Source organism: Neopelma chrysocephalum, unplaced genomic scaffold (assembly GCF_003984885.1).
Source record: "Neopelma chrysocephalum unplaced genomic scaffold, ASM398488v2 Primary Assembly neopelma1_65c, whole genome shotgun sequence".
NCBI lineage: Eukaryota > Metazoa > Chordata > Aves > Passeriformes > Pipridae > Neopelma > Neopelma chrysocephalum.
The window spans coordinates 1,831,694-1,846,301 of NW_020897724.1; the positions used below are offsets into that span (position 1 = coordinate 1,831,694).

At 41.8% G+C, this 14,608-nt stretch overlaps 1 long non-coding RNA gene across 2 annotated transcripts; it reads right to left on the minus strand.

Moving 5' to 3' along the window:
• Positions 1-9,373: 9,373 nt before the first annotated feature.
• On the minus strand, positions 9,374-14,108 carry LOC113968038. 2 transcript variants are annotated; one of them, XR_003534349.1, is made up of 4 exons: positions 13,927-14,108; positions 12,395-12,521; positions 11,144-11,303; positions 9,374-10,590 (listed from the first exon to the last, which is right to left on the minus strand). It is a non-coding gene; the product is annotated as an uncharacterized LOC113968038 (long non-coding RNA). The 2 variants fall into 2 exon arrangements; XR_003534348.1 differs by lacking the exon at positions 9,374-10,590 and having other exon boundaries at positions 10,853-11,303.
• Between the last annotated feature and the right edge of the window lie 500 nt (positions 14,109-14,608).

A 14,608-nucleotide genomic window follows, 5' to 3' on the forward strand; every position in this document is an offset into this window, starting at 1 on the left:
TGCAATGTGTGCATTTTGGTAAAACAAGTTTTGAAGTGCAAAGCATCTCTCTGGAAGGATGTTTGACTTGCTTGCTTTATATAAGTTACATCAACTTGGATTCTTGAAATGGCTGATCTAATGAGCTGGGTGATGGGATAGAGTGACCTCTCAGCACATTTGTGGGTGATACAAATTGGGGGGAGTGGCTGATACTCCAGAGGGCAGGGCTGCTACTCAGAGGGACCCAGTCAGACTGGAAAAATGAGCTGTTGGGGACCTCATGAACTTCAGCAAAGGCAAATGCAAAGCCAGGCAGCTGGGTTGGCATAACCCCTCACGGTGGGACAGCTTGGGAACAGACTGGATAGAAAGCAGCTTTGTAGAAAAAGAGCTGGGAGTCAAGTTAAATATGAGTCAACAGTGTGCTCTTGGAGCAAATGTGTCCAGCTGCAAAATGGGCTGAGTGTCACTGCTGGGCTTGGAGGGAAGTGATTCTTCCCCTCCTTCTGACACTGGTGACACTTCATCTGGAGGTCTGTGTCTTATTTTAAGAAAGCCATTGGCACACTAAAGCCAGGCTAGTGAAGGCCACCAAACTGTCAGGGGGCTTCAGTTCATGACAGACAAGATTCAAGAGCTGGATTTGCTCAGGTTTAAAGAAGATGGTGAAGGGAGGTCATACTGCTGTCTACTACTTCCTAATGGAAGGGTGCAGAAAAGATGGAGCCAGATTCTTCCCAGAGATGCACAAGAGGCAATGGGTACAACTTACAACATTTCAATATGGGAAACTATTCTGTTTGTTTGTTTTAACCAAGGAGGCTCAAATACTGAACCAGCTTGCCCAGAGAGGCTGTGGGAACTCCATCCTTAGAGATACATAACTCAGCTAAACATGGCCCAAAGCAACCTGCTGTAACGGGACCTGCCACGAGGAGAAAGCTGGACTGCACACTTGCAGAAGTTCCTTGGCACCTACCATGATTCTGTGATATTGTGATGTGATAGCAGATACCTTCAAATTAGCAGTTCTACACTGCCAGGGCAAGAGACTCCAATACCACTTCCTTTTTTCCTAAAGGTTTTCATGAAACCATGGCCTGCAGGCAGGGAAGGCAGTAGGCCTGTTCTAAGTGCAATAACAAATTGAATGATAATTATGTTTTCCACTTATCACCAACTAAAATATGCAAATGCACAGGGGAAATCATCTGTACTGAATTAGAAGAGACTCGAAACTTTGCCTACTTTTACTACCTAGGCAGCTTTGACACAAACAGAAGCAGTGCCCTTTTCATAAAGAACTACTTTCTACCATTTTAACTCACTGTTATGAAATCCCATTTCTATGCCTTTGTCCTTGTTGACCATTTCTGACTCTTCTTCCAGTCCTGTTTTTACTGAGACTAGGGGGAAGCTGCAGAATTGTATGCAGTATTCAGGGTGAAATCAGACCATGGATTTATAGAGATTGTACAGACTGCATTCCACTTAAGAGGGAAGAGACAGAAATGCACATATTATGATATTGTGTAACTTTCCCTTTTACTGTGTCTGCTGGCTCTTCATTGTCTTTAAATGTTTGTCTTTAAAATGCAGATTTTTCTTACCTGTTTATTTGTTCACCTCTTAATTGTTTTGTTCTTCACCCTGTCAACAGTGAACACCCTCTTGGTCTGGTCTGCTTGTATTACACCTTTCTTTCAGGACTCTTCTGTTCTTGAGGCTTCCTCAGCTGTGAAGAGTTTTATGGCAGCTGGACACTTTACAGTTTAAACCCTCTAAGTTATGTGTCCCTCAGAGGAAGGGTCAGTAGAATGTAGGACTCATCTGTTCCAGGCTAATCCACACAAGAACCCTCTGTCTTTAAACACCTTAAATGCCTCAGACAGCTTTGGGAACTTGGAAGTTACTGAATGTACTGATGGGAGTCAAAAAATCCCTGGAAGTACTGAGGGGTGGGGAACACTGGGATTAACTAGAGAATTTATGAGTAGGAAAGAAGTGAATAGAGGAAAACTGGTGTCTTAAGACATGTGGGTTCAAAAGGGTGCTCAATAGTGCTGAAGAACCGAGTATGTGTCACCTGTCAAATAGGCTCTGAATTATCTCATCTTCAGATCTCTGTGGGATGGTCTCCTACTTTTATTCTTTGCTTTTGTAGAGTGATTGGGATGAGGAGTAATTGAACCAGAGAACTGTCAGCTCTAACATCATGATTTGCTATCCCTGAAATGAAGCAGATTAATCCAAATCAGGGAAAAGGTGTAACAGTCATTTGCTGAGAGCACACACAGGGCACAACATGCAGGTCAGTGTTCAGGGCAATGTTTGCTGGGCTGCCCTTGTTTAGGCACCAGCTTCTGTTTTGATTTCCAATGAGAAGTGAGGACTCTCATCTCAACAGAAGGTAAGAGTTTAAATGCCTTCTCAAATCTGGGCCGTCATGACAAACATATTATTATGTTTTCTGTGTAGGCCTATTTTCCACTGCATTTGGAAGGCAACAAATGCCATGGGTACTATACAATATAAAGAATTTAGAACAGTTTATATAACCTGTAATTATAAAGATTTAAGCTTATGCTTCTTTGCAGTATCAATTACTGGCTTAAGAATACTTTTTCCTAAAACTATGGAAGATTTTATGATTCTGTAGGCTTTATATTTCCTTAAAAATGATCAGTTATGGACAAGAGAAGACATATTCAGGACACTTGGGAGAAGACTTGTAGACTCACTGTCAAAGAAAGCTAAGAAAACAGTTGAGTCTGAAGGAAGCTGCTGAATTGAAGTCCCAGTACCTTGCACGTGTGGCAGTGCTCAAGGAAGATGGTAATACTTAACTCTTGCAGAGTTCACTGGATCTTCAAAGACATATAGAAATGTTGCATGATTTCCATGGTACAAATTGAAAACTAGCCCACCAATGGGTTTGGCATGGTCATTCTTCTTGGTTTTATTTTAATACTGGGAAAATGACCTTTGGGTGCCTGAGCACTGGAACAGGTTGCCCAGAGAGAGTGTGGGCAACCCTCACTGCAGATATTCCAGAACCATCTGGACACAGTCCTGTGCTGTGTGCTTTGGGATGACCCTGCTGGAGCAGGGAGGTGGGACCAGATGACCTGCTGTGGTCTCCTCCAACCTGACCCATTCTGTGATTTTGTGACCTGATCCAAACACATAAACTGCTTCCTTGGTTTAAAATAAAACAAATTCCTAATGGTGATACTGTATTTACTGTACTTAACAGAGAGCCATCTAGAAAAACTCTACAGGTCCTATAATTAATACATTTCATATCATCCTAAACACGTAGAGCTGTATTATTTAAAATAATGTGTGAAGATCATTGTTCTGCATGCAAAGGAGAGAAGGTTTTAATTGCATGTGAGATGCCATCAGAACATCAAGAGACCAAATGCCATGGAAATACCCTGTTTGTATCAGCAGGGCTGGCACCTTGTTCTCTCTGCTTTTCCTGTACAGAGTGAGGCAGTTTGCTCTCCTGTGTGTAACAGGCCTTGCTAACTGGCATCAGGATGTGCAAGACAGACAGGAAAAAAGGGACGAGGAACCAATCCCAGTAAAGCTTTAAAACGAATAGTTTTCCACTGTTAGAGGTGTGAATCTTGCTAAATGGATTTCAATTCCTAAAATACACACAGCATCCAGTCATAGGTGACCTCAGAACCAGCAGTCAAAAGGTAACAGAGTAGTTCATTTCTCTGCCTCCTCCTTTGAAGCTTTCTAGTTTGAAATCTCAGTTACAGCTTTCACTGATTTGCCTTTCAAAATCTGCAGAATTAAATAGACATCTTCCCAAAGACCCATTTTACAGTGATCAGGGAAGTCTTTCAGATGGTAGGTACTAAATATAGTTTTACCTTTTTATGGTGTAAATCAGCACATTCTAATTGTGTCTCAGTTACTTTACCATAAGTATTTTCATCTAAACTATGTTGAATGGTAAAAATTTTGTCTAGGTTTGCTTTGTGACTATGGTACCCCAAAAATAGAACTAATATGGTGCTGCATACAAAATTTTATGCTGAACGTATTCAGATTATCTTTTAAAATAAACAGCTTGTGCATACTTGACATTTTTACTTCACAGAGCAAAACAGTACCACATACACAGAGTATTCTGAATTTTATGTGTGATCTGCATGTAAGATCTGAATGCTCAACCTTAATGTTGATTTGATAGTGCTGTGAGAATCCCAGCAACTTAATTTCCTAATTCTCTTTGGAATTCTTTAATGCCACACTAATGTTTCAATGTTGCTCTAGTTACTTCCTGTCTCAGAGAGAAGAAAAGATAAACCCTTATTCGTTTATGCACTATGTAATCCCTAGGAAGGATTTGCCAACAACAGATAATCTTTGCTTGTGTTCAAGGCTTATTTAGAATGGAGGGTCAGGGGGAGGCATACCCCAACTTAATTACATAAGCAAGCCTAATTTTTATTCTGTAAAATACTATATTGAATTTTTGTTTAGATTTGTTCTTTCTGACAGCCACCAAAAAACTACCTGTGTAGTTTGTATTAAAAAAACCAACAGTCAATACTGTCTATCACTGTTCCAAATCCATGGACATTCAAGGATACTTGTGTGCTGAGATGCTGCTGAACATCCATTTTCTTCAATTCCCATCAAGGAGTCTTTTTCATTTACTTTGTTTTGTTGAAGCAACAAATAGTTTGTCTATGGATGTGTGCAAGCATGTTTTTCATGTACATGCAATAAAGTAGAATTAAAATGTAAAGCAATGTAAAGGAGTTAATTCTCTGTAAGACTTCATTCCTGGTCCTAGGGAAGGGAATGCATCTTCCTTGGGACAGAAAGCAAGATCCAAATAATACAAGCACCAAAGGATCTCTTCTTTCATGTCAGGAAAGAAACATTTTCTACCATAGCACATATATTGCACCCCCCCCTTCAGTTTTCTGTAATCTGCATAATTAGCTGATTACTGCACAACTGGAAGGACTGGAATTAGGTGGGTCCTTTTATGACCATTATGACACTAAGTTGAAGGAAGAGGAGGAGCTGCAGCAGTCCTAATTTTACTTGAAATACTGGACTTGGACAGCTATGTGAGAACCCTGAGCAGCACAATCCCCTAGAGAAGGGTCCCCCTCCAAACTAGTGTCACAGCTGACTGGTACACTGCTGCTTTCAATCTTTTTTGGTCTTTGAATTTTGCGTTTCATCGCTTTGTTTTGACCTCTGCCCATCATCTTTTTATCTCCGGTTTCTTAAGTCGGTTGTCATTTATTCAAAGAGCTGAAGGTCAGATCCTCTGATCTGCCTCGTGTGCCATAGGCCCTGAAATCTCTTGTACCAGCCCAAGTAATTTCTTTTAGAGCAAGGCATATTTTCTGTCAGCTTAAAGCATATAATTAAATCTGGAGTCACACAACTTTAGAAGATAAAGAACTTCCTGTTCTGTTATCAGAAGAGCATCTTGTAAGGGGCCTGTGGCTGGAAGAAGATTGAATGGAGCAGGAACCAGAGGTGGGGATGGGACAGCCTAACTAGGGGAGGATTTATTTAAAAGTGGTTGAGTTACAGTAAGATGGGACTATGCACATTTGAAGTGGGTCATATTTTTATAGTAAAAATAAAACTAATAAAGACAATTTTTTTCCCCTCTGGAAAAAGGTGGGTTATTAATTCCAATATTTTTTAATGGTAATGATTTGGAGAGCCTGTGAGAAAAGGAAGAAATGGCAGTAAGCTCAATACTTAAAATGTTTCAATTGACAGCCAGAGAAGGTTTAGCCTTGAGAAAACATAAATGAAGTGTAAACAATCCTTACTACAGGTTGGGGTCTGACCTCAGTTAAACCAGTACATTGCTACTGTCTCTAAAAGGTAACACAAAAAAAAAGTAAAAACTATCTAATATCTGAGATTCAGCAGTTTGCAGAAGAAAACTACGTTTTTATGTAAAAGAATAATCACTGCAACAGCTGCACAGGTATAAAAGTTCCATTTTACAAATTTAAATAATGAGACCCAGGATAACTCTATACAAAAGTCAGGGAAGCTCTATACAAAGTCAGTGGCAAGGTGGAGAATTGAATTTGGAAGAGCTGAGCTGCTTGTCATTTTCTGTGCTATGAAGTGCTATAAAATGTGCTCGTGCTTATCCTCTCAGCAACAACAATGCTGGAGTTTTAAAGAAAGGCTGACATACCCAAACTACATGTATACAGAAAAACCTCAGGAGGAAGGCAACATTTCCCTTTAAAATTGCTTCTAACAATGCCTCAGTATAATTACACAGGCTCCAGACTGAGGTTTGGAAGAATGTTAACTCTCCTGTCAATTAAAAACCTCCTTTTGTATCCAGCCAATGGGTGGGGTGCCACATTTTAGAGTACAGCATTCAAGTCAAAACCCCAAAACCTCCATCCAAGGTTTGGTTTGAGTCCTGCAGCATAAACACAAACCACACGGTGTTAGAAACACAAAAATGGATTTATAAAACTGCTTTTAAAAGTAGGAAATGAGTGAAAAGCTGATTAGAGCGAAGTGTGAGAAACAGCAGAACTCTGCCTGTTGTAGCAACTTCTACATTAATGGCAGTGCAATTCTGTTGCAATTGCAGTTGTTTCCTAAAATCATTACTCCATGTGTCCATATCCTCCCTGCAATACCTGTGTGCACTAAGATTGTTGTGAAAGGTCTTGCTGCTCCATCAGTGCCATTATTTGTAATGGCCACTGTAAACTGCCTGGTCTGCTGGATTCTCTTCCATACTTCAGAACTGGAACTCCATGAAACCAAGGATATTGTGTTAGTCTGTTAGTTCACTGTCATGGAGCTCCCATCACTGCTGGAATTGCCCATGTTTGTAGGAGTACTTTGTGCACTCCCAGATGCTGACAATACAGCTCACAGCTGCAGTTATGTCAGCACTACTAAATTAGGCAGTAGTAACAGTAGTTCATGCTTGCTTCCCAGAATTCTTGAGCAGTGTGCTTACTGGGGAATACTGGCTCATTCAGGGAAGAAGAAAATGTGCTTTCCTTATTTTTAGATATATTAATTTCTTCAGAATAATTCTCTGTGGAATCACTGACTCCCAAGTTCCTTATATAGCAACTTCAGTGATAAATCAATCAAATCCCTAAAATGTTACAATTTTATTATTTTAGAGTAAAACTTTTATAATTTTAGAGTTAGAACTTGAATACCAATGTATAATTCTTTAAAGAAAATACTCTCTTAGGGTACCTATGGCAGCATTCATGGGGGCATGGAATGGTTTGGGTTGGAAGGAACCTTAAAGATCATGTAGTTCCAAGCCCCCTGCCATGGGCAGGGACATCTTTCACTAGACCAGGTTGCTCAGAGCCCCATTAAAAGCATTCTCATGTTTTTCTGCTCTACTTCTATGATTTCCTTAAAATGCTGATCCATCTTTTTTGACAAACAACAATTAAAAATACTGTTTATGCTTTTTGTATTTTAAAACACTTTGTTGTCCACGAAAAGTCAAGAACTGAAGTTTGCCAGGAAGGAATGAAACGTGAATTCTACAAAGTATTTTATCTGGAAAAGTATGTGAGTGTTTTAGGAGGGTAGGAAAACTCTTTTCTCCCCTGGTCTCTGAAAAAGATGTATTTTGAATCCTGTGTTTCACTAATTTGATTGTAAAGACAACAAAAAAACCCTCTCATCAGTTTGATGCTCAGCAATACAAAAACAGAAGTAAGCTACATCTAATGCATCTGTTAACTTCATTTGCCTTTGTTTTTCTTTCAAAAGTGTTTTCTTTGAAAGACCCTAGTCAAGTCTGGCCACTTCTTATTTAAAGTTTTATTTAAATTCAGAGTTATCCAATGTATGTATAAAATTGTTAGTTTTGTAACATACTTTTGTTTCTCTACATTTTAGGAGACATTATTAAAAATAATTTTTTTTTCAGTATTTTCTCCAAGACGAAGTAGAACGAGAGAAAGCAAAAAGTAAACACTACTGTAATGGACTCGAAACTCCAATTCCTTGCAATGTGCCAGAGGTGAATCTGAAGAATTCCTTAAGTCTATTTTTATACTCAGCTTGAAAATACTGTGCCATTTTTGCTAGTGCTTGTAAACCTGAGTTTTGGATTACTTCTTGACCTTTTGGAATAAATATGACAGTTAAGATAAGCTGATGAATAAATGCTTATCCTGTTTGCAGGAATTAGGGTATTGGTCTCTCACTGAGTGCCATTCTCTGTGTGAAGGGCCTGAGCTTCCCCCATTGTACATGGAGAGAGTTGAGAATTCCTAAGAGCCAATATGATGATTGGGGAATTTCTGTTTTAGCCACGTGGATATGATGAAGCAAGGCAGAGAGGTGTCAACATTTAGCCCCTTTGACCTAAGACTGCAGGGAAGCAGATTCAGAGCTGATGTGCTAATAGCTTTCAGGATATGAGAGATACAGTTTAGAGGCTTTGAAGATGTTTAACCTACTTAGCTCACCTACGAAAAGAATAATCTGATTGCCAGCTTCAGGAGGATTGTAAGCCACTTTAGCAGTCCTCTGCAAAACTTGCTTCAGAGAGACCATTCCTGCTACAAGCAATCCAACTCACCAAGTGTGTGATTTAGCACTTCATTTTGGCTCAAAATCCTCATGTGCCATGCTCTGGTTCACTTCAGAGACCCGTCTCAGAGTGTGGGATTCCTTTGGGGAATGAGATGGGAAGGTGTGCTCCAACCACAGCGTTCAACCTGTGTGTTCAGACCAAAGCTGTTCCAAAGTAAACCCCTGCAATGTGCTTTGTGCTGAGTATCTGACACCCACACAACGTTTCCTTACAGACGGGTGTCATTGGGCCGGCTCTGCCTGCACACATCCATAGGCACAAACCCCTCAGCACACACCTTCCTCCTGCCTCTCTCCCGGACAACGTGGACTAAAATCGTGCTCCTAAAAGTCACACTAATTTGCCTTTTACGTGACTAAGAGACTGAGACTTTCTAGATCTTGGCAAAACTAAAAAAAATGGTTTTTTGCTATTTTGGCAGGAAACTCCATATGTAGAGAGATATTCCTTAGCTCTGCTGTGTTATTTGCCAAAGCACAATTCCTTAACTGAATTAGATTACCAACCACTGTTCTGCCCTCCCCATCTTCTTTATGGGGAGGTTCAAACCTCATATATAACCTGCGATAGAAAAGAGATCAATTCACTTTACCCATACTCATTATGCATTGAATAACACACTTCCTGAGATTCATGCTACCAGTGGATGCAGTAACATTCTCTGTCTTCCAAAGGAAGTCATCAGACACACCTTAAGTTGCTAAATTAGTCAGTGCAGGCACAGTTACAGAAAAGCCAATGATAAAATTGAGACCTGATGTAAACAGCTGAAGCTCATGATAATGGGTTAGCTGGTGACAACAGTGATGTAAATATTCTATTAGCAAACAGGTCAGAAAGTGGGTGCAATTTTCCTCAGCTTAATCTACAAGGGCTGTTTACTACATACAAATAAAACAGTACTTCTGAGAAAACAGAATGGAATAAAATAATCCAATAGCATAGAGCATAGATTGCTACATTTAATCCTTCTTAACCACAATAAATAATAAGAAAAAAAGATTATTTTTTAAAGGGCAGGAAAAGTTCTAGTATTTTTTCTTTAGAGAAACTGTAAAGACTAACACAACATTAACAAATTAAAAGTGTCTCAGAAAGAAGAGACTTGACAAACTAATAACTCATGATGTGCTTTCCTTGAATCTCTGAAGCATCTTGATATATATAAATCAGTATCTCATTTTTCAAGATAGATCCTGCGCCCTCAGAAAGTGTCCTTAGCTCACTGGACATGAAATGAAGTGCTGCCCACCCTCTTTTTTTTCTTCTTCTGGCTAACAGAAGATCTCTCACCCATTTGAAAAATGATTATTTTTCTGTTCACATGCTCATCAGACCAGTCAGCCATGACTTTGTCACACTGCGGCGTGTTTTACTCATGATTCCCCTCTGAGGCTGCCCTGAGGCACGAAGCTCATGCTCATGGTGGTGGCTGGCAGGAACACATTCCAGCTCGCCCCACGTGGCTTCTGTGTGCTCAAGCACTGCACTGAGATGGCTTGGCTTCTTTTTTTTTGTTTAATTTAAGAAATCCTTTCTAGTTTCGCACCTTCCAACCCACGGGAATCGTTGTTCCCCCCGCTATGGGCCGGGTCAGACACCCCCGGGGGGACTCGCGCCCTCTGCTGCCGCTGCAGTGTGACCGCTGCTGGGGGAAAACCCCTTGGATTGGGAGAGGATCCATGGGCAGGCGTTACACAATATTCTCTGCTGTAAAGACCCGCGGGTGTTTCACTGGCTTCCATGATTTCCAACAAAATTTTAACAAGGAAGAAATCTTGGACTAACTTTAAAAATGCTCAGTAGTTTCCCAAGGAAACTTGGGAAGGGTTCAGAGGTAACATGGGGGTCATACCGTAAAAGTTACAGTTTAACTTGCCCCGTGGCTGTTCTCAAACACTGCTGCTCCTCCACCACCGTCACGCTCTCAGCTATAGCACAAATCACGCCTCTGCCCCGGCAAGAATTGCATGCAAGAAGCAAATGAACTGTATCTTAAACACGGTTGTTGGAGTAACAAGTCACAAACAGCTTTGCAAAGTGCCATTTGTGTTGCATATTGTTATGCTGTTTAGCTTAAGTCTGAGGGTAACTAAATTACAATATATAGATGTTTGAGAAAGAATAAACAAAAAAAGTCAAAAAACCCCACCAAAACCCTCTTTATTTATACAGACATAAGTGTTGTCCAGTAAAGGATATTCTGTTCTTACATGGCTTTCAAAAAAAAAAATACAGACTGACGTAGTTGATGTTAAAAAAAAAAGTAATCCTATTTTCAAGGCTCAAGCCCATAATTTGACTAGAAAGTGCTGGAAATTACAATGTACAATTTCACCAGCATTTGAAAAGGAAAAGCTTTTGCTGTTTCAGTGCTGCAGTGGGTCAGAGTTTTCAACAGCATGGTGTGCACATGACAGAACAAATAAAACACCACAGGGAGCATAACTTGTATGCAATACTCGATGTTTTATCATAGAGATATTAAGAATCCAGCCCTACCATGAAAAAAGCAGAAACAAAACCTAATATTGGCCATACCTTTGGTGGGAATCCTCCTCCATACGCTGGCCAGCTACAGAAATGTGCCACAGAGGTTCCTGTTCTGGCCAGAACAATGCTCCCTCACCTCTGGGGATCCTCAGCAAAATGAGGTGTCAGGTAGTGGCAGCAAATTGAACAATAATAGAGTGGGCCCCCCCTGAAAAACAAGCAAAAAACCCCCACCATATTGACTTTTAGAAATTATTACATTAAGCTATATTTAATCTACATATGATTCTTCAAAATAAAGAGCTGTATTTTGGTTAAGTCAATTGCCTTTGGAAGGGAATTGTTCATAATCTGACTTGGTTCAGTTTAATTTTGCAGATTTCTCTTCTCTTAAAGATCTAACATGGCTTAACTGTTTTGTTAATTCAAGTCAATACTCCCCTTGCCTTCACCAAAGGAGTTCTCTATTTCACACTCCAGTTTTGTATAAAGCTCTGTCTTGGTAAAGTATTTGTAGAACTCGTGTACATTCCTTGTTGTGAACTATTTCCTTGGGTAGCAGTGAAAACATATGTTCATGTCTGACCAAAACTGACTGTTTTTACAGAAGTTAAAAAAAAAACAAAACCAAACATTTTTTGAAATTTCCTGTTTTAATTATTGAAGGAGATTTTTTTTCCTTCCCAAAATATATGCAGAGTTGGAAAATAATCACATATTCCATATATAGTTATATTCCATAACCACTGTTTAAGGAAAAAAAGGATTGTCTTCATCCATATATATATTATAGAACTCTGGGTCTGGGAAAGATCAAGAACTTGATTCAAATGAAAAAAAAAATACACTCAAAAAAACCTCATCAGCAAAACCAAAACAGTTTTGGAGGGAGTAGATTCCTGGAAATATGTCCACACATAAATAACTTATTCACGTCAGAAATTCCAGTGAACTTTAATCCTCATGTCAGCAGGTGTTGCATGGTAAGGATTTCAGATGCTGCAGATAAAGAAAAAACTGAAAAACTCTTGTTTTCCATTCATCTGGAACCATCATTCACGGCTACATAATTCTCTTGATCAGTGAGGTTTTGTTTCCTCTCCAAAAATTTGTTTAGAGTTCAAGACAAGTCCCTTTGCTTGTTTGGCTTCATAAGCTTATTCAAGATTTTATAAGGATGTAAAAAAAGAAGTCCGTGTTTGCTCAACAACTTCCTTGTTCTAACACAAAATTTACTTTGTTTTCTGAGAGTTTGATGGGCAGGGTATTTGTATAGACATTTTAGTAATTAAACTTTACCTGATGCGATTTTCAGGCTCCCATTTGCAGTCTGTATTACGTCTGAAGCATTCCCTAAGCAGTCAGCCCATCAGCAGAGCTCCCAGCAGGCCATCCTCTCCAGGTGAATGGCAATCCAAACAGCAGGCTTAGGAAAATCAGCAACATGATTTATATAATACCTATAAATCAAATACCTATAAATCAAAAGGATTAACATCATGCTACTACCAGCCAAAAGATGAGAATGATCATACCGCTTGCTTTCTTAAGCTGCTTAGTGTTCAAACAACTGTAATTTGGAATTGGATAAGCCTTTCTCCCATTTTTATGGTGCATTTCATGGTTTATGATCTACAGATGAAACTGTTCTTCCATGCCTGATCTTTTTTACTCTGTTTCTCTCACGTCCCTTTAGATCCTGCAGTAAGCAAAGGCCCAATTTCACACTGAGTCCTGTGGATCTTTTAAATGCCATTCTATCGACTTTAGCATTAACTATTTAACATCTGACTGCTACGATTGACTTGTCACACTTAGTCTCTAGAATCTGAGATCAGTGGGAGGTAATTCACCCTTTGGAGCTGGGAAAAGCCTCAAGGCAGAGTTTCAACAATTTATATTCACAGTCCCTCCACACTAATTAGACTGGAGCAGTTTTTAATACATTAATGTATTAATATGTTTAATAATTAATGTTTCATGCCACACCAGGTCAAGGAACTTTCCATCAGCATAACTTCAGCTGATAAACTACAATTTGGCTGCATTCCTTCCAGTCATGATTAGTGGTATTTTAATCTGTATAATATACCTGTTGAAACCTCCAAAGCTTTTCTCTCTGCAGTCCTACCACACAGGCCACACCAATTACCACAGTATTTCTGGGACATATGTATAAGACTGGTCAGCTGCACTATTGACATTGTCATCACTAATACTGCTGGAAAAAAGGATGTGGAATCCTAGAATATCCTGATTTGGAAGGGACCCACAAGAATCAGTGAGTCCAACTCTTAGCCCTGCACAGGACACCCCAAAATCCCACCATGTGCCTGAGAGCATTGTTTTAACACTTCCTGAGCTCTGTCAGGCTTCGTGTGTGACCAATGCCCTGGGAGCCTGTTCAGTGCCCAACCACCCTCTGGGGGAAGAACTTTTTCCTAATATCCAACCTGAACCTCCCCTGGCACAGCTTCGTGCCGTTTCCTCGAGTGCTGTCACTGGTCTCCACAGAGCAGAGCTCAGTGCCTGCCCCTCGTGAGGGAGCTGCAGACCACGGTGAGGTCTGACCCCAGTCTCTTCCCGGCTGAGCAAACCGGGTGCCCTCAGCCGCTCCTTGTGGGGCTTTTCCTCCAGACCCTTCACCATGTTCATTATCAGAACACCAACTGCGTCCACTGCCAGAGAGGGGGAAACCCAACCCCTCTCATTTGGGAGAGCACTGCAGGGAGCTGCAAAGCGGCCGTTCCGTGGGCACGGTGTGTGGGACACGCTGCCCGACCAGGGAAGGTGGTTATTGCGGGTCCCAGGGGAGATGTCCCCGCCCGCACCGGCCGCTGAGAAGGGAATGACAGCGCAGCGTCCCTTCTGCCGCCTGCTCGCTCAGGGGCTGTTATCGGGCAAAAGCGTTTTCATACACGTACTTTGTGGGTTCCAACACAAGGAATCCGAAGTCCCAGGGTTCATAGATTCCCCTCATCGCTAAGCGTAACCCTCCCTACCCCTCAGCGTCCAGGGCTCCGCCCCCGTTCAGGACCCCGCCCCCTCCGCCAGCTGCGTTACGTCACTGGGCGGGACGGCTCCCGCCAGCGCGCTGCCCATGTGAGGTGGCTTCCGGGAGAGTCAACGGCAGCCTTAAAGGGCCGGAGCGCCCCGCTGCCCGGAGCGGCCCCCCCGGCCGACGCGGGCCCGTTCGTCTTGGTGTCTGCACACCCACCCACACGGAGCGCTCTGGGGCGCGCTCCGGCCCGCTGGGGGCAAAGTCGCGCGCGGGGGGGGGGGGGGGGAAAACAGGCAACCAGCCAATCAGCAGCAAAGCGCTTCCCAGCCGGCACCAATCAGAGGCGCCGATCCCCAAAGCGCGCGCGGCGGGCCAATGGGAAGCCCGCGCTGGCCGAGCCCAGGCCGGGCCTCCCCGGGGCTGCACCTGCGGCCTCCCGCCAGCAGGGGGCGCGCGGGGGGCGGCGGCGGCGCGGGGGAGGCGCTCCCGCCGCTCTCGCCGTTCCCGCCGCC